Below are 24,406 nucleotides of genomic sequence, written 5' to 3'. Positions count from 1 at the left end.
ATATATTTGGAAAAGTGGACCTCAAAAACATCAATGGATGTCACTGGCGATGTGAACAGCATACATACAACCTCTTAAGGAGCTCTTGCCAAAGGGCTTGCCTGGTGATTATGAGTTTTTCCCTTCCTAAGTCTGAAGGAGAGTAGCAGAGCGGTGCTGTTCCTCCAATCTGGGGGTCCCACTCTTTAGTGGCTCTTAGGGGAGAGGGTGTTGAGGCTCGTCCTTCACCAGGGCATCCCTGCAGGCTGCTTTTGTCTGGTTAATGCTTGGCCTTCATTCATTCTTTCAGTAACATTTACTGAGCACCTGCTCTGGGTCAGGTGCTGCCCCAATTGACCCCAGACACTCAGATCAACTGGTGGATCATTAACATTACTATTTAGGTCAAAGCAATAATGACAGGTTAAAAAAAATGGAAATTCTCAGCAAAAGTTGTTCACTCAATTTTGCATCTATTATCACCCATATGATCCTTAGGTGGATGGAATAAAAGTCACAGTAAATCAATGCCAGCTCTTCATCTATTTCCTCCCCTCTTCCTGTTCTCTGGGTGCACGGAAGCAGAATCTCCGGTTAGCTAGTTGGGCCTTATTTCCTGAAGAGCTTCATGAAATTTTCATTAAACTCTTTATTAAATTTTTTTTTTCATTAAACTTCCATGAAGTTCTCTCTGCCACTTCAAGTCCTTGGCGAGCTTCCTCTAGGACTTGAGGTAATTGTTCTCATTCATTCTTTCATACATTCAGTGCTCACTAGATTCAAGATATGCCGTGCTGGGGATTATACAAAACGCAAAAATAACTAAGCCTCAGTCACTGTCCTTTAGTAGCTTGCAGTCTATCATAATCTTTTCAAACTGTTCCTACAAAGTTCTTACCTGTATCCTGCATTTCACAGATTTGGTTGCACGCGAGTATGTTCAGTCGTGTCTGACTCTTAGCGACCCCATGGATTGTAGCCCACCAGGCTCTTCTGGCCATGCAATTTCCCAAACAAGAATACTGGAGTGCCATTTCCTCCTCCAGGGAATCTCCCTGACCCAGGGATCAAACCTGCATCCTTTGTGTCTCGTAGCATGGGCCTGCCGATTCTTTACCCCCGAGCCAGCTGCGTGATGACAAATTTGGTTACTTTCATTCAATTATGTTTTCTTCCTCACTTTTTACATCTTTTGGAAGCACCATACATAATGTGGGAATAATATAATTATTGATGTGTACTGATAATTCCATAATTATCAAAAACAAAAACAAAACCCTCAATAGCACAGATTTAAGAATTGGAATGTCTGGGTTTGAGCGCCATCTCTGCCTGTGTGCCTTGGACCAGCCTCTTAACCTCTCCGAGTCTCAGTTATCTTGCCTATCAAATAGGATTAAATATTTCTACCTTAACTATTGCATAGTTGTGTGTGTGTGTGTGTGTGTGTGTGTGTGTGTGTGTGTGTGTGTGTGTAGCAGATGAGCAAATGTACATGCAATCCTCTTCTACAACATAAAATGATACAAAGATGTAAACAGTTATTAAAACCCTGCAATGGAATCAACTTCAGGGTTTGCTTGTGTGTACAATACAGATGCCATAGAAATAGTAACTAAGAGCAGAATTTGGCCCAGGGCACTTAACTACGGCATTTTTTATTTTAAGGGCAGAAGGGGAAAAAAAAATCAAAGACTTTTTATTCAAAGCAGAAAACTTTTAAACACGTGTCAACACTTGCCAAGGACATGGTTACTAAGTGGCTCTCCTTGAGGGAAACTCAGAGCGTGAAGGCGGCTTCACTGAGCAGGAACTGTCGGAGAAAAGTCTTTAATGTTATCATCTTCCTCCTCCACCCGTGCTCAGAATTCCTTATCTAATCAGCTGGAGACACACATCTTAACGGTCAGACAATAAACACGGGATGCGATCTAAGTATGGATCACGACTGAGGCCAAAACAGATTCCAGTCGGGTAGCTATCCCCGTGCCCCGAGGACACCGCTCTCGCTTTAAGGGAACTATTGCTACAAATCAGACTCCTTCTCTCCTAGATTTCTGAAGTGCTTTGTGGTGAAATCTGGCTAACACGCAGTGCTAAAAATGACCTTGTGTCCCAAGAACCTAGCAAAGTTTATGCTCAGCTCCCCTGATATGAAATGGGGAGGGCGGTGGGGGGCGGGCAAAAGAAGGACTGCAGCCACTCGGAATTTTTCCAGCCTGGCCTCCGTATCCAGACAACCGGTTCCAGAAAAATAGAAATAGAAGGGTTAGTGGAAATTTGCTTGGTGTAAGAGAGAAAACGAGAAGTGGTAAAGAGAACTGGAGAACAGTGACTGCTTCAATTAAAAAGAAAAAAAGACGGACTCCCCTAGTGGTCCAGTGGTTAAGACTTCGCCTTCCAATGCAGGGGGTGTGGGTTCGAACCCTGGGCAGGGAGCCAAGATTCCACACACACCTCGTGGCCAAAAAAACCAAAACATAAAATAGAAGCAATATTGTAACAAACTCAATAAAGATTTTTTTTAAAGGTTCACATAAAAAAATACATATATCTTAAAAAAATTAAGAATCTGTGTATTTGTGGTATTTAAAAAGAAAGAGAGAAATCTCAGATCCATTAGAATGGTTCCTATCAAAAAACTAGAAAAATAGCAAGTGTTGGCGAGGATGTGGAGAAACTAGGACCACTGTGTGTTGTTGGTAGGAATGTAAAATGATGCCAGCCCTATGGAAACAGTATGGTGATTCCTCAAATATTTTAAAACAGAATTACCATATGACCCAGCAATCCCACTTCTGGGCCTATATCCAAAGAATTGAAAATAGGACCTCAAAGGAATGTTTGCACACCTATGTTCATAGTGGCATTATTGATAACAGACAAGAGATAAGAAGCGATGGCCATGTACCCATCTATGGATGAATAAATAGACAAAATATATGCTAGAACCATACAATGGAATGTTATTCAGCCTTGAAAAGGAAGGAAATCCTGTCACCTGTTACAACATGCATGAACCTTGAGGAATAGTATGCTAACTGAAATATGCCAGTCACAAAAAGACAAATACTGTACGATTCCACTTATATGAGGTACCTAGAGCAGTCATATTCACAGAGAGAGAAAGCAGAATGGTGGTTGACAAGGACTGAGAGGAGGAAGTGATGGAAAGGTGTTGTTTAATGGGCACTGAGTATTAGCTTTGCAGAATGAAAAAGTTGTGGAGATATTTTGACCAACAGTGTCAACAGGCTTAACTCTACTGAGCTGCAAACTTAAAAATGATTATGATGGTAAAAATTTATGTTAATGTGTTTTTAACACAATTAAGAAATTTATTTCCAAAGAAAGGAAAAATCTAAATTTCCAAAGAAAGGAAAATTCTCACTGTCCAGATTAACCTTAACTAATAAGCAAGCCCTGTGCTTATGGTTTTCCATGCCTGGAAGGTCCAAACCCTTCAGAACAGCACCGGTAGCCAACAAATGCTTAATGTCAGGCAAATCATGTCACTCTTCTGTCGAGAATCCTCCAGTGACCACAGTCACTTTTATGAGGGCTTCAAAGGACTGGCATCATCTCCCCAGCCTGTACCCCACTTCTCTGCCCTCACCTCCCTTCACAACCCCGTCAGTTACTCCACCCCGCAGTGGCTTCCATCTTGTTCCCTGACCCACTGGGCACATTCTCCCTCTAGTGCCTTTACAATAGTCTTTATTCTCTTCCTGGAATGTTCCTCTGTGAGGTTCCCACCTGGCTCACTACCTTACCGACTTGGGGTCTTTGATCAAAAGCTCCCTTCCGGAAATGCCCTTTCTAACCATCCTGGGGACTGCAACCCAGTCCATCTCCACCCCAGCACCCTCTAACTCCCTCCCATCTTTATTTTTCTCCATCGCACCTACTACCAGGTGACATCTACTTTATTTATTTCTTTGGTCTTTTTCTCTTCACTGCAATGTCAGCACCAAAAGGGCTAGTATTATTTTACTGTTTTAGTCACTGCTTTCTAAAAAATCCTCACCACCTTGAACAGAGCCAACACATCATGAGCTTCCAATAAATAGTTGTCCAATAAATTAAATGATTGGATGGGGTTTCCCTGGTGGTACCATGGATAGGAATCTGCCTGCCAATGCAGGGGACATGGGTTGGATTGCTGGTCTGGGAAGATCCTATGTGCCTCCGAGCAGTTAAGCCTGTGCATTGCAACTATTGAGCCCATGTGCTGCAACTAGTGAAGCCCATGCACCCTGGAGCCCATGCTCCACAACAAGAGAAGCTACTGCAATGAGAAGCTTACACACCACAACTAGAGTGGTGTGGGTCACTTGCCCCAACTAGAAAAAGCCTGAGCACAACAACAAAAGACCCAGTACAACCAAAAATAAATAAAATAAGAATGATTGAGTGACCACAGAAAGCATTTGAAGTATAAGAGTACTGAATATTTTCTAATTGTTTATAATCCAAATCTTTTTTCCTGCAACCACTATCCTGGGCTTGGGGAGGGGGGCAGGGAATTGCAATACAAGCTCTTCTTTGTCTTCACTGCACAGGACTTAACCTGTACACAGTAGCAACTGATTGCTATTTTTCTGCTGGCACCCTCTTTAATCATTTCCCATCAGAGATTAAAAGCAAAGGTCATGTTGGATAAGCACTCAATTAAGTCTTTAGATGACAGTGATGTGTAAACAGACTTATTAGTCCACATGTGTAATTAATTCTCATGCTGCTTTCAGGTTGCTCCAACACCTTGGTAACACGATTCCAGATAACTTGCTACCTGTATTACATTATGAGTTTCAATCTTGTAGTAAGACCCCTCCCAACATGTAATTGTGGAAAAGTTTCAAAAGTATGGGCAAATGGAAAGACTGTGCAGTTAATCTCCATATACTTGCCCCCTCGATGCTACTATTAATGTTTTAGCATATTTGCTTAAGCACTTAATGGTGCCTCTAAGCATCTCTAATTTGGGGGGTGGGACAGGATACTTCATGGAGGGCACATGACAAGGTAGCGCTCCTCAGCCCCTCCTCATCTTCAGGGGTCTGGGATGGAAACTGTGTTGAGGACGGGAGATGCTCAGTGTGTTGGGGTACGGGGGTGGGGCAAGATCTCCCCAGCTGCCAAGGGCCGCTCTCGTCTTCTCCTGATCTCACTGGGGCTGGTGACCCAAGGGGTTCTTACTCCTCAGAGGCCACGTGGGCTCTAAGTCCAACCACACTGCTGCTGTAGGCGAAGTCATCGCCATACCAAGAAATGACCTTGACAAAGCGGTCACGGGGGGCAAGGTCAACCCCAGCACCGGCTGAAGGAGAGCAGGCGCCACTGTTAGAGCTACAGGAGCCAACCTCGTCCTCGGCGTGGCCCCGGGTGCTCTTTAGGGAGAACCTCGAGTGCTTCACCACCTTCTCTTAAAATATTTCCTTATGTACCATACTTATTCATCTGACAGCACCAGGGCTCAGTTGCAGCAAGCAGGATCGTTAGTTGCAGCCTGTGAAATCTTAGTTGAGGCACGTGGGATCGATTTCCCTGACCAGGTTTTGAACCCAGATCCCCTGCAGTGGTAAAGAATCCGGCTGCAATGCAGGCAATGCAGAAGCAATCCCACTCCTGGGCATGTACCCAGACAAAACTATAATTCAAAAAGATACACGCACCCCTATGTTCATAGCAGCACAATTCACAATAGTCAAGACATGGAAACAGCCTAAATGTCCCTCAACAGATGAATGGATAAAGAAGATAAGGTACATATCTACAATGAAATACTCAGCCCTAAGAAAGAAAGAGATCATATCATTTGTAGCAACATGGAGGGACCTCGAGGTTATCATACTAAGTGAGGTAAGTCATGAAGAGAAATATAAATACCATATGATGTGAAATCTAAAATATGACATAAATGAACCTACCTATGAAGCAGAAACAGACAGAGAGAACAGATATGTGGTTACCAAGGTGGAGGGATGGATTGGGGGTTTAAGGTTAGCAGATACAAACCACCACACATACAGTAGATAAACAACAAAGTCCAATATTTAATGTCCTGGGACAAAATGTAATAGAAAAGGACACACACACAAATGTATATATATATATATATATGCTGTGCTTATTCACTCAGCCATGTCCAGCTCTTTTCCATCCCATGGACTATAGCCCGCCAGGCTCCTCTGTCCATAGGGATTCTCCAGGCAAGAATACTGGAGTGAATTGCCATACCCTCCTCCAGGGGATCTTCCCGACCCAGGGATTGAACCCAGGTCTCCCACACTGTAGGCAGATTCTTTACCAGCTGAGCCACCAGGGAAGCCTCAGATATGTATATAACTGAGTCATTTTGCTGTAGAAAGGAAGTTAACACAACATTGTAAATCAACTACACTTAAAAAAAAAAAAAAACAGGGATATGGTAACACAAAAAGCAGTATGTGACAAGAAAAAAAATAAGATTTTTCCCATCGGTGGCCCCTCTAACCAGTGCGGATGATCCCTCAGGTCAGTAGTACTTCACATATGGCTGATACAAGGAAGCCTCAGACTAGTCCCTTTAAAGAAAAGTGAAAGTGTTAGTCACTGAGCCAAGTCCGACTCAATGGACTGTAGCCCACTAGGCTCCTCTGTGCATGGAATTCTCCAGGCAAGAATACTAGAGTGGGTTGCCATTTCCTTCTGCAGGGGTTCTTCCTGACCCAGGGATCAAACCCGGGTCTCCTGCATTGCAAGTGGATTCTTTTTACCATCTGAGCCACCATGGAAGCCAGCATCCCTTTATGCCTTGCACTAAATTCCATCACCAGCAAAGGAACAGTCCTCATCAGCCTGTATGACAGATGCAAAGTTGACAAAACTTGGGTTGGCAAGAACGTGAGTGAAAAATAAATTTTAGCAGAGTTTTGATGATGGTGTCATTTGCTGGCTGACATCGGAAAATTGTTGGCAGTGTTTTAGGGAATATTTTGCTTTAACAAGTAGGGAAGATGCTTTAATTGGTGCCCTTCATTTATCATTTTTGTCTTTCATGTCCATGGAAAATTCTAGCATCTTCCACATTTCATCATCGGCAGCATACCAGACTAGCAACTGTTTCAATAGAGAGCAGTTTCTTCTGTCACTCGGGAAACATATTTTATTGCTTGAATGATTGCTCTCCATGAATGTTACCCGGTAAATCTTAATATGATTTTATAGATTAGAGCTATCCCCCTTATAACTGATTTTTCTATCACCCCATTTTAAAGAGTTAGTCAGCATTGAATGAGTGTTCATGTATCTCAAATTCTGTATGACACAGGACTGGGTTTACTCGGCAGCGATAAGAAACAGATGGAGTCGTTGCACACAGTACACATTATTATTATTTTTTGAAATCAGAGTTTTTAAATTAACTTCTCCAGAGTGACCTGGTTGCTTCTATTTGTTTTTTACTGTGGTAAAATATATATAACATAAAACTTGTCGTTTTAACCAGTTTAAGTGTACGGTAGCATTAAGTACACTGACAGTGTTGTGTAATCATCACCACCATCTTTTCCAGAAACTTTTCATCACCCCAAGCAGAAACTCTGTAATCATTAAACAATAACTTCCCATTTGCCAGGCAGCCACCATTCTATCTTCTGCTTCTATGAATTTGCCTCATCTAAACATATAAATGGAATCCTACAATATTCGTCCTTTTGTGTCTGGCTTATTCCACTTAGGAAAATGTTTTCAAGGTTCACGCATTTATAGTACATGCTGGATCATGGGTCAGGACTTCAGCATTTCTTTTTAAGGCTGAATAATATCCCATTGTATGTATACACCATATTTTGTTTATTCATTCATCTGTTGATAGATATTTGGTTTGCTTACGTCTTTTGACTATTTTGAACGATGCTGCTGTGAACACTGGCATACAAGTGTCCACTTGACTCTCTTCTTTCAGTTCTTTTGGGTATGTTCCTAGGAGTGGAATTGTTTGGTCTTATAGTAATTTTATGTTTAGCTTTTGAGAAACCACCAAACTGTTTTCCACAGAAATTGTTCCATTTTACATCTTCATCAGAAAGGTACAAGGGTCCCAGTTTCTCCACATCCTTGCCAATGGTTGTTATTTTCTGTTGTTATTAGGGTGGTGGTACCATTTCCATCCTAGTGAGTGTGAAACAGTGTCTCATTGTGGTTTTGATTTGCATTTCCTTAATGTCTAGTGAAGGTGAACATGTTTTCACGTGCTCATTAGTCACTTACATAGCTTCTTGTTTTGGCTATTTGAGATCCTTTGAACTTCCACATGAATTTGAGGACATTTGCAAAAAAGGCCATTGGCATTTTGATCGGGATTGCACGGACTCTGTCAATTTGGGAAGTACTGACATCTTAAACAATATAAGTCCTTCAATCTATGAACACAGCATGTTTCTCCATTTATTTAGGAGTTCTTTCGCTTCTTTGAGCAATGTTTTATAGTTTTCAGAGCACAAGTCTTACATCTTCTTGATTAAATTTATTCCTAAGCATTTTATTCTTTCTGATGCTAGTGTAAATTGAATTTTAAAAATGTGGAATTTTTGAATGTACTGTTTGATGAGTTTTAGTAAATTTATGTTATTGTGCAAGGCTCATCACGACCTAGTTTTAGAATACTTGCATCTCCCCAAAAAGCTCCCTTGTGTGAACTGCAGTCAATCCTTGCTCTCACCTCTTTATCCCAGGAAACCTCTGATCTGTTCTCTTTCTCCACATTTTTTTCTGTTCTGGACATATAAGCAGATGCTTATATTTATATAAAATGCAATTATCAGTACAGACAACACAACATCCATCCTAGGACGCAAAAACAACATACATCCTGGCTGGTACAAATGACCTCATCTCTTATAGTATCAACTAGTTAAATGAGTTCTTGGCTCATCCTTATGTCTGAGGAAGATATCAAAAGTCAGGCTAACCAGAGCAGGCTCTGACGGGGTTCGTTCTTGAGGAAACACCAAGGAATGTGTCTATTCTTCCAGGTATCTGAGGCTTGCGAGCAGGCACTGAGTTTCTATTGGACAAATCTACCACAGAGAGAGACTCAGAAGGAGAGAGGACCGTTACGGTTCTTTCACTTTCTTCAAAACCCCAAATTATAGACATTGTCCAGCCACTGTTTAGAATTCATTAGAAACTGCTCTGTGTGGTTAACTTATTAGAATAAAGTCATGCTGGGAGTGAGGTTCAAGAGCTGCAATTGTGTGAAATGTGAGGTTGCATTATTATAAAGTGAATGAAATGAAAACAGGGGCTGAGCAGAGAAGAGCCAATCACGGAATGCCAATACTGGATTCAAACACAGCTCCACCGTCCAAACCTAAATCCTCTGGATGATGCCCAGGCATCGTAATAACTACAGGGTTTTCTACACTCCCCTTTCCCCTGAGCCTTTATGGATCTTCCCTTTGAATTCCCAAGACCTCACATTTATGTTTTTGTTCAACAGTTCTCCTAAGGAGGGTCGAGCCATTGCAAACAATGACTCAAAGTGCTTTCATTAGCTCAGATAAAAGGCTCAGTTACTTTAACCTACTTCTTCCTGCCAACTACAAAGGCAACAAGAGGCTCAGATGTTACTAGGAGTTGCTAAGAACCACTTTGCTATTGAAAAGAATAAGACAACCAGGTTTCTTAGAAGACATCAAAATCTCTTCTCCTGAGGGGTTTATGAATTGTTTGAAGGGTGGGAGATGGGCTTGTATTTTTCCTTGGGATAAGAGCCTGAGAACCTGGGAGTTTGAAATTAACCAGGTAAATATTGACTCAGAATTCACTGGAGCTGCTGCTGTATCCTTGTCAGCTCTCAAGGATATAACAAATATTTATCAAGGACCTACTATGTGCCAGGCACTGCACCAGGTGCTGGGGATACAGCAATGGGCAAACAACATGGACAAAAATCCCTGCTTTTCTTTCATTCCAGTGGGAGAAGACAACACAATAAACAAAACAAATAAAGGAAATATATGTGGTACATGGTACTAAGGAGAAAACTAGAACAGGGGAGAGAGAGAGAGTTCTAGGTCAGGAGGGATAATCAATACCTATGATTTTAAAATAGAGTGGCCATGGAAGTCTCCACTTAGAACGTGGAAACTGAGTGAAGACTTACTTGAAAGAGCTGAGGAAACTAATCAGGCAAGCATCTGGGGAACAAGCAGGCCCGGTAGAAGGCTCAAAAGCCCTGATCTGGGAGCGAGCCTGGTATAAGCAACATCCAGGAGCCAGGAGGACTGGAGGGGAGACAGAGAGGGAAACTGGGAGGAGATGAGGCAGAGGGCAACGAGGAAGGGGCAGGTCACTGGGTTCTTACAGGCCATTAGGATGACCTGTGCTTTTTCCCAGAGTGGATGGGAGCCATCGGGAGCTTTTGAGCCAAAGAGGGACGTGTCTGATTTTGGTCTTGAGTTTTTTGTCTGTGGTCGCTCTATGGACCGCACTGGTTAAGATACTTGGCATCCTGTTGGGCACACGGTATGCATTCCATGAATGCCCATGTTTGGTGTCTTCCAAATACATGCAAGTTAGCCTTGATTGAAATTTGGAACACTTACTCATATAACTCTACAGCCCCAAAGTAGCACCTTCATTAACATGTGGATGGTTTGTGATTCATTCGTTTACCAAATTTTTATTAACGGGTGCCACAAGGAGCCAGGCACTGTCCATTTTAAGCACTGAAGACTCAATGGTGAGTGAATAAGCTAGAAAAAGTCCATGCCTCAATGGGGCTTTCACTGGAGTGATAGGAGGGCAGAAAATGAACAAATACTGTATAAATAAACAAATGCACATATAATGTCAGGTGGTAACAAGTGCTAAGAAGATCAAGTACATAAAAGGTTACTGAGTGCGGGCCATTTTAAATGCAATAGTCAGTGATGTACTTCTTTAGCTCAACAATATTTGTTCAGTTCTCACTGAATCAATGGACATGAGCTTGAGCAAATTCCGGGGGATAGTGAAGGACACAGAGGCCTGGTGTGTTGCAGTCCATGAGGTTGAAAAGAGTCGGACCCGACCTAGCGACTGAACAACAACTCTATGGCCCGGCTCTGCGCTAGGTTCTGAAGCATTTGAGAGCAATCTCTGCCCTCAAGGCACTTAGTCTGTAATGGGCAAAATTCTATGGTGGCCTCTAATATTCCTGCCCCTGGTGCACACACCCTGCATAATCCTCAAGACCTGTGACTGTGATATGAGAATCACTCCTTTGATCGGGTCATGTTGTATGGCAGAGCTAAGAAAGGGCGATTACCTGCTGAGTCTGACTGAATCATGTATGCTCACCCTGAAGAAGAGATTGAGAGCAGGAAAGGGACTCAATACCAGCAAGGTTCTCTGCTGCTGGTTTTGAAGATGGAGGGGGACACAGCGGAAAGGCTTCTAAAAATCGAGAGTGACCTGAGGTTAACATCTACTGAGAAGACAAGAGACCTCAGTCCTACAACCACAAGGAATTGAATTATGTCAACAACCTGAGAGAGCCTCAGAGCAGATTCTTCATCAGCCAAGTCTCCAAATCAAGCCCAGCTGACACCATAATTTCAGCCTTGTGAGATCCTGAGCTGAGAACTTGGCCATGTTGTGCCGGATTTTCACACTGGCAGAACTGTGATATAATAAATCAGTAATATTTTAAGTAGCTAAATTTGTGGTAACCTGTTATCTAACAATAAATACAAAGATCGACTCTAATAAGACTTCTGGTTTCTGGTCCCGCATATAAGAAGTTAAAAGTCACCTCTCTGTCCTAACAACAAGTAAAAAATGAAACAAACTTGAAAATCAATTCTTTTTAAATCTGTAACAGAAGGGAGGTCACAGGACAAACTGCTGCCCCCAGAATTAGAGAGACTGACAGGCAAATAAGAATCACAACTTACTGGAGCAGAAACCTTTGCGGGAACCAGGGCTGGATTAGGGAACTTGAGCTGTAGTTGACAAATTGCTGGAGACTCCATGCAGATAAGACTAAGAGATTAAAACTCCAGAGGGACCCAGTAATTGGGAGCCACTCCACATTTTTGTGAGCTTTGCCTTCAGAATCTCTAGCAGGTCCTTACAGTGAGTTTCAGAGAAAAATCCCCTTGTAATTCCAGCAGAAGAGGAAAAGGAGTCATTTTGAAATACACCTGAAATACATTCTGCACTTAACAAACTCTGTTCTCAGGAGAAACTGTTTAACCAGAGCTAATCTTCAAGGGTTTTTATCAAGGACTAACTGATCTTGGGAGAGAAAAATACTTAACTAGCTGGCTTGAGCCTTCCACGTGATAGGAGAGAAATACCCAATTCCAGAGTCATCCTGCCCCACTTGAAGAGTAGGAGGGAAACTGAGAATTTCGTGTGAAGTTCACAGTTCACACGCATAGGTGCACTAAAAGACCAAGTCCCAGGACTTCCTTGGCAGTCCAGTAGTTAAGACTCTGTTTCCACTGCAGGGGGTGTGGGTTCGATCCCTGGTCGGGGAACTAAGATCCCACGTGCAAGGTACAGCCAAAAATTTTTTTAAAAGAAAAAAAAGACTGAGTCCTAATCATAGGATGATAAAAAAAAAAAAAAATGCTCCCCTTTCTGTCACCCCTTAACACCACATCACTGAAGGCCTGTTTATGGGAGTTGTTTTTTTTAAAAAAACTCAGAATACCACATCCAGCATTGAATGAAAGATTACAAGACTGACTAAAAGGCAAAAAACACAGAAGAGACAGATCAAGCATGAGATTAGGCTGAGATATCACAGAGATGTTAAAATTATCAGGCCAGGAATTTTAAATAACAATGATTAATATGATAATGGGTCTAATGGAAAAAATGGACATTGTGCAAGAATAGATAGGGTAGGAATTTTCCTCACAGTTCAGTGGTTAAGACTCTGTGCTCTCAATACATGGGGCCTGGGTTTGGTCCCATGGGGAGGAACTAGATCCCACATGCTCCATGCTACAGTAAAGATCCTACATGCCACAGTGAAGATCAAAGATCTTCAGTGATGCAGCCAAGACCCAGTGCAACCAAATAAATAATACTTTTAAAAAATCAATAACAAAGATATTAAAACCTTTTATTTTTTTCTTCTTTTTCTCCAGGGACACGGTACATTTTCAGTTCCATGGCACTTCCCCATTCCTCCTACTGATGCTTCATGGAATTACCTCCGAAATAACCTAGAGTCTCTGGGTCTGCAAAGGAAGAACTTTAGGGCTAGCTTCATGTGTGTGTGACCTGTGAAAGATCTTGTGTCTGGTTTAACACTTCACTGTTGCCATCTTGAAATTATTAATAATTCATAAACAAGGTGCCCCATGTTTTTATTGCACACTGAGTTCTGCAAATTATGTAGTCAGTCTTGAACCCAACTTAAGACAGTGGTCTAGCCTTCCATTTAGGATTGGGGTCCTTAATAACTGTGTTATTCCTGGACTCTGCAATTATGATTCATCATTCGATTACAAAGGCATGATTGAGAACTTAAGAGAACAACTGAATTTCACTCTTCTGTCAGGAGTCACACTTCGTGCTGTAAGACTTTCATTGGCGATCACATAGCTTGGGTTGGGATGATTCCTTTAAGGTCAAAAGAAAGCTTATTATATTTGTAATGTGTCGTCACTGAGGCTCCATTGGCCCGGTGCTCATTATTGCAATTCCACAAACTTTTATTTTCCTGCAGAAAAATTTCTAAAGATTTCCACATCTTTGGGCCCTTCCAATCAATTTCTGAATGTGTGGTGGCATTTCCCCTGGGAATAGTCAGTTGGCTCAGATTCCTGTTTCTCATCCTATTTGTATTAATACAGACTTTCAATCCACAAAAATCTGTTCTCATGAGGAAGTAATTAAAAGAAATGTGGGAGATTGTTGGTGTGGCGCTGGGCCTGCTCTAAATGATGAAATACATCGCTTAAAATTCAAGACTTCGGCCGAAAGAGGGAACTCTTCTCATTTGCTGGTTGGCCAGACCAAAGCATTTCACACCTCATTGGGGGTGTTTCCAATGGATGGACAATACTCTCCCTCAGAGTCATCACACCTCTTCAAGAAAGCTTTCTACTTTCCAGATTTAACATCAAGAGATACATACCTTACTCTTCCCTCTCATCCCAAAATAATCAAATAGGATAGTTTCAGCCTTTTCAACTAAAAACAGTCTCCCAACAGAATGTCTAAACATTAAGGAATTATTGAGTGCGGATGGAAAGCAAAATACAAATGCTCTAAACTTCAAATGGAAAAAAGATTTCTGCATGGAAGGAAAGGTAGACCAGATGAACTTCTGCTAATTTCAGAGTTAATAAGCTGGTCAGGGAAATAATAAAGGGCAAGCGCCAAAGGGCCTTTGGGGAAGTAAAGGTTTGGGGAAAATCTGCTAGAAAACAACGTGCTGATGTAGCCACGTGGAAATGGTTGATGGGAATCTCTGCAGTAGATGCAGATTTATCCTTAGTCTCAACACTGTTTTCTTCCCTTTTTGGCTTTGCTCATGGCGGCTCTACTACCAGTCCCCTTCAGCTAGTCACTTCCCCTCATCCCTCTAAGCCTTTCTCTTGATGTAATTTCCTCCAGGAAGCCTTCCCTGCCCTCTCTGCTGCCCGGTCCTGGGTTGGGCCACAATGATTCAGCACTGCTCCACAATGCTCCCCAAACTCACTGTGCGTGGATCTTTCTTAAAACAGGCTGTCTCCTGCGGCTTCCCCCACTGGACTGCAAGCTCCTTGGGAGCAGGTGTGGTGCCTTATTTAACTTTTGCACACAGTTGCAGCTTCTTACTAAACCTTGGTGGGATGACCATCTGATTGGCTTCACTGCCTGATCGCCTTCCCAAGAACTGTGACCACCAGAACCTTCCCACGGACGAGGATGTAAAGGATGAGGCACTGACTACACAAGCGCTCAGAAAGTGAACTCTTCCTGGTGAATGAAAACGGCAGCTGGTCAAAGCTCAAATGTGATCTGAAGGGGAACATTTGCTATCAGACCACACCCATGGACTTTGCTAGTTCTTCCTTATTTGAGGGTGTGTCGCTTCCTTTTGTCAGATGTCACACTTGCCCCATGAGGAGGAGCTGTCTGTTTCTATTTTTAATGTTTTGTTTATACATTCTAATTTTAACAGAGTAGGTGCCTGGAAGGTCCCTGAGCCTCCTATTGGGTGAAGGGCTTGCGTTACAGATATAATGGTCTCTGGGTACAATGGACGTAAATGAATACAGGGTACGAAGGTAAACAGGAGACAGCCACTCGGTTCATCACACTCCAGGCTTTCCTGACAAATGCAAAAGTGGACAGATTTTGGGAGCCGGCAGAGCCATGGGCTTTCAATTAGAACTGAATTCAAGGCATTCCCTGGTCCGGGGGTTAGGACTCTGTGCTTTCATTGCCAGGGGCCCAGGTTCAATCTCTGGTTGGGAAACTAAGATCCTGCTAAGTCATGTGTTTCAGTCTAAAACAAACAAACAACAAACTAGATTCACATTCTAGTTTTCTCAGCTTTTAGGCAAGTCACTTCAGTTCAGTTCAGTTCAGTCACAGTCATGTCCAACACTTTGCAACCCCATGGACTGCAGCACGCCAGGTCTCCCTATCAGTCACCAACTCCCAGAGTCTACCCAAACTCATGTCCATTGAGTTGGTGATGCCATCCAACCATCTCATCCTCTGTTGTCCCCTTCTCCTCCCGCCTTCAATCTTTCCCAGCATCAGGGTTTCCAATGAGTTCTTTGCATCAGGTAGCTAAAGTATTGGAGTTTCAGCTTCCACCTCAGTCCTTCCAATGAATATTCAGGACTGATTTCCTTTAGGATTGACTGGTTTGATCTCCTTTCAGTCCAAGGGACTCTCAGGAGTCTTCTCCAACACCACAGTTCAAAAGCATCAATTCTTCAGTGCTCAGCTTTCTTTATGGTCCAACTCTCACATCCATACATGACTACTGAAAAAACCATAGCTTTGACTAGATGGACCTTTGTTGGCAATCTTCCATTGATAACTTTAAATGGCATAGTTTATATACAAAATACTTAAAAAGAGATAATCAATCAATGTTTCCTCTGTCTCTGTACCTGTTTGCCTCAAGGTCACTCACTCAGCAGCCTCTCTCTGGCAACCGCTCTTTGAAGACTATCTCAATGCTTAATGGCTTAAGAATCACCTTGTTAAAAGGCAGTTCCTGGGCCACACCTCCAAAGACCATGGAACAGTGGGTCTGGGTTACAGCCCAGGAAGTGTCATCTTTAACAGCTGTCTCAGGTAATTTCGAGTCAGGTGGCTAGCTGTCCACACTTCTGGAGGCACAATTTGAAATCTTCAAAGTCTTTGTCTTAGACTTCCCTTTCATTGGCAACAACCTAAAGAAAAACCCCTTTACACCAAAATATTTAATTAGGTGCTCTGCCCTGTTGAGGAAGTGTTGAGGTTAAAAAAAAAAAAAAAAGACAGTAAGCTGAGGAGGTGTGGAAGTGGTGGAAGAGGGTGGGGAAAGCTGGTGGTTTTCATTGGCCTACAGAATGCTGTCCACATTCCTTGGGGAGTGTGAGCAGGGAGGAACTGAGCAGATGGCTTCTGCTGGACCTGGACACGCAAGAGGTGAGACTGACGGGAGAGCTTCCAGCTCACATCACCAGGACTTAGCGTGTGTGCTAAGTCGCTTCAGTTGTGTCTGACTCTTTGTGACACCCATGGACTGTAGCCTGCCAGGCTCCTCTGTCCTTGGAATTCTTCAGGCAGGAATACTTAAGTGGGTTGCTATGCCCTTCTCCAGAGGAACTTCCAGACCCAGGGATTGAAGCCCTGCCTCTTGTGTCTCCTGCATCGCCACCTGGAGCTTAGAAGTACAACTTCATTTTCTTCCTTTATGGGCTACAAATTCCCTCTCCATCATATCCATTCAGATGTAAACATCAGTACTCAAACACAGCCCTAAGCCAAACAGAAGAGGCTTTGCTATCACCGGTGGTATAGGGTTGACCAGGCCCGGTGGCTTCATTAGAATGAGAAAGGGAGGGGTGAGTAGACAGCCTGCCCCTTCCAAAATCCCCTCTGAGACTTAGAAAATCCACGGGGTCTTGGGCTGCCTTGTCTTGCCAGGTCCTCAGGCCATTTTGCAAAGAACACCTGGCAGTAGTTCCCCTGTAAGCCGATAACTATCTAGGTGCAGGCTCTTGCTGGAATTTCTCTCTGGATTCTTATTTCCCGCCCTTCCTCCTCTCTGAACACCATAGCGATCTGAAGTTCACTGCTCTTTGAAGAAGTGCAGTATGTTGCTTTCAGGGTTCTCCCCGCCTATGCAGCTTCTTCCCCTGGGTTCTTCACCACCAAGTCTCCAGTACACAAGCCAGGTGGTTTTCTCAGCTCTGCGTCTTTTGGTGAATATTTTATTTTTCAGTTGTGGCAAAATACATGTGATATAAAGTTTGTCATCTTAAGCATCTTTTAAGTGTACAGTTCAGAAGTGGTAAGTATATTCATTGTTGTGCAGTCCATCTTCAGAACTCTTTGCATCTTATGAAACTGAGACTCTACACCCATTAAACAACCTCCTGTTACCCTCTTCTCCCAGCCCCTGGGCACTCGCATTCTGTATTCTGTCTCTATGGATTTGACTGAGACATACAGTATTTGTTCTTCTGTGACTGGCTCGTTTCACTCGGCATATTATTCTCCAGGTTTGCTCAAGCTGTCACGTGTGTCAGAATTTGCTTCCTTGTTAACGCAGAATCACATTTCATTGTATGTAGAGGCCATGTTTTGTTGATTCATTCATCTGTCAGTGGACACTTAAGTTGCTTCCACCTTGGGGCTATTGTGAATTATGCTGCTAAGAACAAGGTGGACAAATATCTTTTCAGATCTTGCTTGCAATTCTTTCGGGGCCCTTGCCAGAAGTGGAATTGCTGGTGGCTCAGATGGTAAAGAATCTGCCTGCAATATAGGAGACCTGGGCTCAATCCCTGGGTCAGGAAGATCCCCTGGAGAAGGGAAGGGAATGGCTACCCACTCCAGTATTCTTGCCCGGGAAATCTCAGGGACAGAGGAGCCTGACTGGCTATAGTCGAGGGGTTCGCAAAGAGTCAGACACAACTGAGAGACTTACACTTTAACTTTTTCCACTTTTCATGGCAACTCTATGTTTAATTTTGTTAGAAACTACGATGCTGTTTTCCACAGTGGCTTCACCATTGTACACTCTAACCACTGGTGCACAAGGATTCCAATTTCTCCCTACTCCACAGCACTTGCTTTTTTCTGATTTTTTAATAGTAGCCATCCTAATGGGTATGAGGTGGTATCTCCTTGTGATTTTCACTGGCATTTTCCTAATGGTTAGTGGCTGAGCTTCTTTTCATGTGCTTGTTGTTCATTTGTGCATCTTCTTTGGAGAAATTCAACAAACATTTCTTTGTCGTGAGTTGCCTATCTAAGAGCTATTTCCCCTTGTCCTCTGGCTGACCTCTGATTTCACTTCTCCCTGTTGTGGTTCGGGGATAAGTCCTGATTCATCGAAGTCAGTGGTTCTCAGTCCTGGCTAATCCAGTGTGTTACCTGAATGATGCCCTGGAAACCTCTGGATTTATGATTGTTAGTGGTGTGTCCAAGGCCAAAATTTCTATGTAGAAAAGAGGTAGAAATTGCTTGTATTATTCTATGCATGAAAGAGGACACTCTAGTCCAAGGAAGGAAAATAAGACAAACAAAAAGTTACTTGAATGCTTACAAAGTGATTAATAATACCCTAAGAAGAGTGTGAGCTAATAACTGGCCACCAGAATTCGCCACTGTGGCCATGTTTATCTATGATGATAGAAGAAAGGAACAGAGCCAAGGTTTTGAACAGACTTCAACCCTGGACTCTCATGGTGAAAGTCTGGTACTCTCTTGTACAAGGGTTTTAGGTTTCATTCAGATCACAGGAGAGACGGAAAACTGGAAACCCTGGACAAATTGGGCTATCAAGAACTAGACCAATGCTTCCCTGGTGGTCCAGTGGTTAAGAGTCCAACCTGCAATGCAGGGGACATAGGTTCGATCCCTGGCCCAGAAAGATCCTCCTTGCCATGGAGCAAGTAAGCCTGTGAGCCACAATGAGTGAGCCCATATGCCGCAATTACTGACGCCCTTGAGCTGTGTTCCCCAAGAGAAGCCACCGTCGCTTGCCACAACTAGAGAAAGCCCATGAGCAGCAATGAAGACCTGGTGCAACCAAAAAGTAAATAAATAAAGAGCCAGACCAGAACTGAAAGCGTCCTGAACTGAATCCTGTATCTGCCTCAAACCTTCCCTGTGGTTCCCAGCCAAGTCCTGAAATCTGGGTCAGTTACAGAGTTTAGATGCAACACTAGAAAGGAAAAAAGTTGAGTTCATAGTACATTCTGAGTCCAAACCACGTAAGTCTTTAGAGATTAAATTTAACACCTTGACGTGATACCTGAGCCCAAACGAGTAACTTAGTTAAATTAATAGCCAGCCAGGTAGTACCGATCAGATTACCTGAGGCTCAGATATATAGCAGAAGTAACCTTCTTTAGCTTCTTCTTTCCTGGATCTGGGTGTTATCAAATCAGGCATCATTTCTGCTATGGTCTCCTTCAGTTGCACCTGGAGAGGGCCTTCCGAGTATGCACTGGATATCACCACTTAGTGAGTGCCAAAGGTATGGTTGGATGGCTGGATGAGGGGTACACGGGATAGTCTGTGGCTGGTTGTAGCTCTCTACCTATTTCCAGCTAGAGTCTATGCTCCTTATGGACAAATCCCAACGTATACCAAAATGCTTAAAGATGACATATGGTCAGCTACTAGCTGACGGCCCTGTGTGACAAGAAACAGCCATAGGGAGGTCTCATTCAATATAAAATAGCAAGAAGGGTATGTGTGTCTCTAGGAAACCATTAAAATAGAAAACATGAGAAGTCTACTTGCCATCAACATTTCAGAATTTGCTTTCTATTTACTCTTATAGATAGTAACAAACTTTGAAATGAACATGGATGAGTATTAAGTTTATCCAAACTGCTATGTGTGTTCTTAGTCGTGTCTGATTCTTTGGGACCCCCATGGATTGTAGCCCACCAGGATCTTCTGTCCATGGAATCTCCCAGGCAAGAATACTGGAGTGGGTTGCCATTTCCTACTCCAAGGGATCTTCCCAACCCAGGGATTGAACCCACACCTCTTGTATTAGCAGGGAGATTCTTTACCACTAGTGCCACCTGAGAAGCCCATCGAAAGTGCTATCTATCAATAATTCACACCTGGCCTTGGAAATGGCTTGTTTGGCTTTGTGGTCTCCACAATGAAGCCACGGTCCCAAAACTCCTCAAAAAAAGTGATGCATGTACGATGCACTTCAGTTTCAGAATGAATAGGAAAAATTCTGGGGGGAAAAGTGTGAGAAGGAGAAAAGTTCATGAGGTGTTCATTCAATGGAATCAGCATGAACGCAGGTTCTGACACCATTTATTTGACGGAAGAAGCATGGTACTCCTCGAAACTCTACCATGAAGTCTGTAAAGAACCTCGAAAATTAGGGGATTTTAAATCTTACAACTCTAAATGAAGAGAAATCATACCTATGTGTAAAGTATGTTCAGAATCACTGCTAGAATTTTGTGGATACAATAAGGCAGATATAGAAAACACAGAACACTTGAGAAAGATGAAAGACAGCCACACATTCAGAGTTAAGTCCTGGGGCTCTTAATCTGGGAGGCTGAGTCTCCCGGTCAAAGTATAAATGCTGAGACTTCCCTGGGGGTCCAGTGGTAGGAACTCTGGGCTTCCACTGCAGGGGGCACGGGTTCAATCCCTGGTCGGGGCACTAAGATCCCACAAGCAGTGCCCAAACAACAGCAGGAGCAACAAAGCAGAGCACAGTGAAAGTGTAAATGCCACCTTGGACAGAGAGCTCCAGTGTCCGGAGAGAAAAGGGTGAATGTGGGGCTGGAACTGGCTTGCTGGTGAGACACCTCATGTCTGGAGAGAACCTCCGATGGCTGGATAATATGCAGAGAGGTTTCACTGCTGGGCTGTTCCTGGAAAGGTGAGGAGGATTCAACAAAGGGGGACAGTGGCTCTCGTGGCACTTCTGGGCAGGCCCTGGAAGGCATCGGTACGAGCTGCTCTTTCCCACAAGCCCACCTTGGGGTGGGGGTGGGGGGGCATATATTGCTGCTGCTAAGTCGCTTCAGTCGTGTCTGACTCTGTGCGACCCCATAGATGGCAGCCCGCCACACTCTGCTGTTCCTGGGATTCTCCAGGCAAGAACACTGGAGTGGGTTGCCATTTCCTTCTCCAGTGCATGAAAGTGAAAAGTGAAAGAGAAGTCGCTCAGTCGTGTCTGACTTTTCATGACCCCATGGACTGCAGCCTACCAGGCTCCTCTGTCCATGGGATTTTCCAGGCAAGAATACTGGAGTGGGGTGCCATTACCTTCTCTGGCAGATATACTGAGATACAATTAAGTCAAGGCTGATCTGAGTGAGCCCAGGTTGGTCATTCTTCCCTAAACCTGCAAGAGACACTGGTTCATTGGAGTTCTTTACCCCTCCCCTGCCTTCCCCCCACCCCAAAACAAAAGGCCACACACAAAGACTGACAGAAGGGAAATTATCACTGGAAAAGCACCCTAATGTAGGAACTTGGAGTGACTGAAGACTGCGAGGGAGGATGAGAATTGAAGGTAAAAATTAAAAAATGAAGACCCAGAAACAAGAACACCAAAGAAAAGGGCAGAATGGAATCATGGGGGAAAAGGAAAAAATATGAAAATTCAGGCTACCAGAACAGTATTTCCAGCAGCAGACCTGGGGCTGGATAAGTTTGGAAAACACTGTACCCTGTATCTAACCATTCCCTTTATTTTGCAATTTACATTGCAAAATAGCTTATTGATGGCTTTGAGATCTATTGCAATAAAGAAACCCATTTAACTCATACATTTAATTAAATACTGAGCCTCTTTTTCCACATTACCCCCAGTAACATCCTATAGGACTAGAATTCTACACTGTATGTTTGTCACATGCTTATATACATTACAGTAAGATAAGTAAATACCGTGGTTACAAGAAAAGTGTTTACTTGTAGGAAAAAGCATGATAACAATGGGAAAACCAAACTTGGTTAGGAGTCAGGAGAGCTGACATCAGCTGCTGACTCGCCGATTCTGCACATCTATGTAGAAAAAACACTGTGTGCAGTTTATGTTGCTGAAAATCCAAAATCAGAAAGAATTCCAACGGCAGCAAGGTTTAGAATTCTGGTTTTTCTCCTAAGAAGATTAATCACTTATCCAAGTTACTTAACCTCTCCAGGCTTCAATTTACTTATTTAGAAAGTGAGGGACTTATACGTCAAGATTTCTGTTATCCTGTGTGTGTGGCTGTGTGTGTGTGTGGGGTGTGTGTGGCTGTGTGTGGGTCATATCTGACTCTTTGCAACCCCAAGGACTGTAGCCCGCCAGGCTCCTCTGTCCATGGGATTTCCCAGGCAAGATCACTGGAGTGGGTGCTCGCTTCGGCAGCACATATACTAAAACTGGAACAATACAGAGAAGATTAGCATGGCCCCTGAGCAAGGATGACATGCAAATTCCTGAAGCATTCCATATCTTTTTTTTTTTTTTAAATAATAATACTGGAGTGGGTGGCCATTGCCTACTCCAGGTGATCTTTGATCCGATCAAAACTGTGTCTCTTGCATTTTCTGCACTGGTTGGTGGATTCTTTACAATGGCATCAGCTGGGAAGCCCTTTCTATGATCCTACCAAACTTGAAAAACCCTTTGTATCACAGGAGTTCTGATAATTAAAAAAAAAAAATTCCTTTCAACGGGTAGCAGGTGACTCTCCTCCCACTCCTCAAAAAAAAAAAAAAATCAGACAGCGTAAGGACTTCCCTGGTGGTCCAGGGGTTAACAGTCTGCATTTCAAACTGAAGTGGTCTGGGGACTAGGATCCCACATGTCATGTGGTGTGGCCAAACAAACAAAAAAGTCCAACAACTTATTAGTAGTTTGACACCTCACTCAAAACTCAAAGGAGCCAACCATTTTCTTCTATTGTGGATCTCTGAATACAGACTGAAAGCCAGCTTTGTGCTGCCTTGACATAGGGTGTAAAGCAAAGTCCTTGTAATATGAATACAGGACGTCTTCTAGGAGCCTGACCTTGGACTCTCTTGAGGCTCCTTTAGATGAAAGTCATAGACACCCAGGTGGCTTCCCCAGCGGCTTGGTGGTAAAGAACCCACCTGCAATGCAGGAGACGTGGGTTCCATCCCTGGGTCGGGAAGAACCCCTGCAGAAGGGCATGGCAACCCACTCCAGTGTTCTTGCCTGGAGAATCCCATGAACAGAGGAACCTGGAGGGCTACGGTCTATGGGGTCGCAAGAGTCAGACATGACTTAGCCACTAAACAATAACAACAACACAGACACACAACTCAAACTTGTTTTAGAACAGGAAACTTGTCAGCTCAGATAAACATGACATCCAGGGTGATACCCAGCTTTAGGAATAGAAAAACTGGGAGACCCAACGATGTTACACAAATGTCATCTTCCTCCGGCTTTCAGCTCTGCTTTCTTTTCTGCGGGCGTTGTTGTTGGGCACGTTCTCCCTACACTCGAGCAGAGATGGCTTCCTGCAGGTCTAAGCTTCATAATCACTAACCTCTGTGCTTAAAAACAGAGGTACAGCCTTACCCCAAAATAGTTCAGGCAAAATAATGATTGCTAAGAGTGACTGAACACCTATCGTGTGTTCTACTGTACACGGATAAACTTATGTAGGTCTCACAAGTCTAGAAAGTGGGTACTATTAAATTTCCATTTTACAGAAAGAAACTAAGGTTCAGAGAGATTAAACAGTTTATCTAATGTCTGTCTATGTGACCTTCACCAAATTACTTAGCTTCTCTGTGCCTCAGTTTTCCCACCTGTAAAAATGCCAATAACAACTACTGATCGGACAAAAGTTTCTTTTGGGTTTTTCTGTAAGACATTATGGAAAGCATCTTACGGACATACATAACATCTCACAGAAAAACCTGAACCAGCCTTTTGGCCAACCCAATACTTCCTAGGTTATGATGAGGATATGAGTCTGTGTAAGAACTGAAGGCTGGTATCCGGTGTAGAGTCTCTGCATCCAATGAGAAGCCATTCATTCTTGGTACCGTTTCCACTTGCTACTCTCTTATCCTCTGCCTCTGTCCCAGCAATGGTCCAAAAAAACTCAACCTCATATACTCCCTGGTCTGTAACAGCATTAGGTAAGACAGAAAGTGTCACCGTGGGTCACAGCTAAGGATGGAGGCAAGGATGCCTACAGCAGCCGAGCGAGAGCAAAGCTGGGGCCCAGATGTCATGTCTGGGTTGGTACCACAG

The 24,406-nt window shown here is 43.3% G+C and overlaps 1 protein-coding gene and 1 non-coding gene across 2 annotated transcripts in view; one reads left to right on the top strand and one right to left on the bottom strand.

The window, feature by feature from the left end:
* Positions 1 to 24,406, bottom strand: part of NHLRC1 (NHL repeat containing E3 ubiquitin protein ligase 1) — a 53,314-nt gene that overhangs the window by 20,678 nt on the left and 8,230 nt on the right. The gene's annotated exons all lie outside the window — the stretch shown is intronic.
* LOC136151969 (U6 spliceosomal RNA) lies at positions 22,525 to 22,631 on the top strand. The gene has a single exon (XR_010660131.1). It is a non-coding gene; the product is annotated as a U6 spliceosomal RNA (small nuclear RNA).

This window comes from Muntiacus reevesi, chromosome 20 (genome assembly GCF_963930625.1).
Source record: "Muntiacus reevesi chromosome 20, mMunRee1.1, whole genome shotgun sequence".
Lineage (NCBI taxonomy): Eukaryota > Metazoa > Chordata > Mammalia > Artiodactyla > Cervidae > Muntiacus > Muntiacus reevesi.
This window is presented reverse-complemented; position numbering and strand designations above follow the sequence as displayed.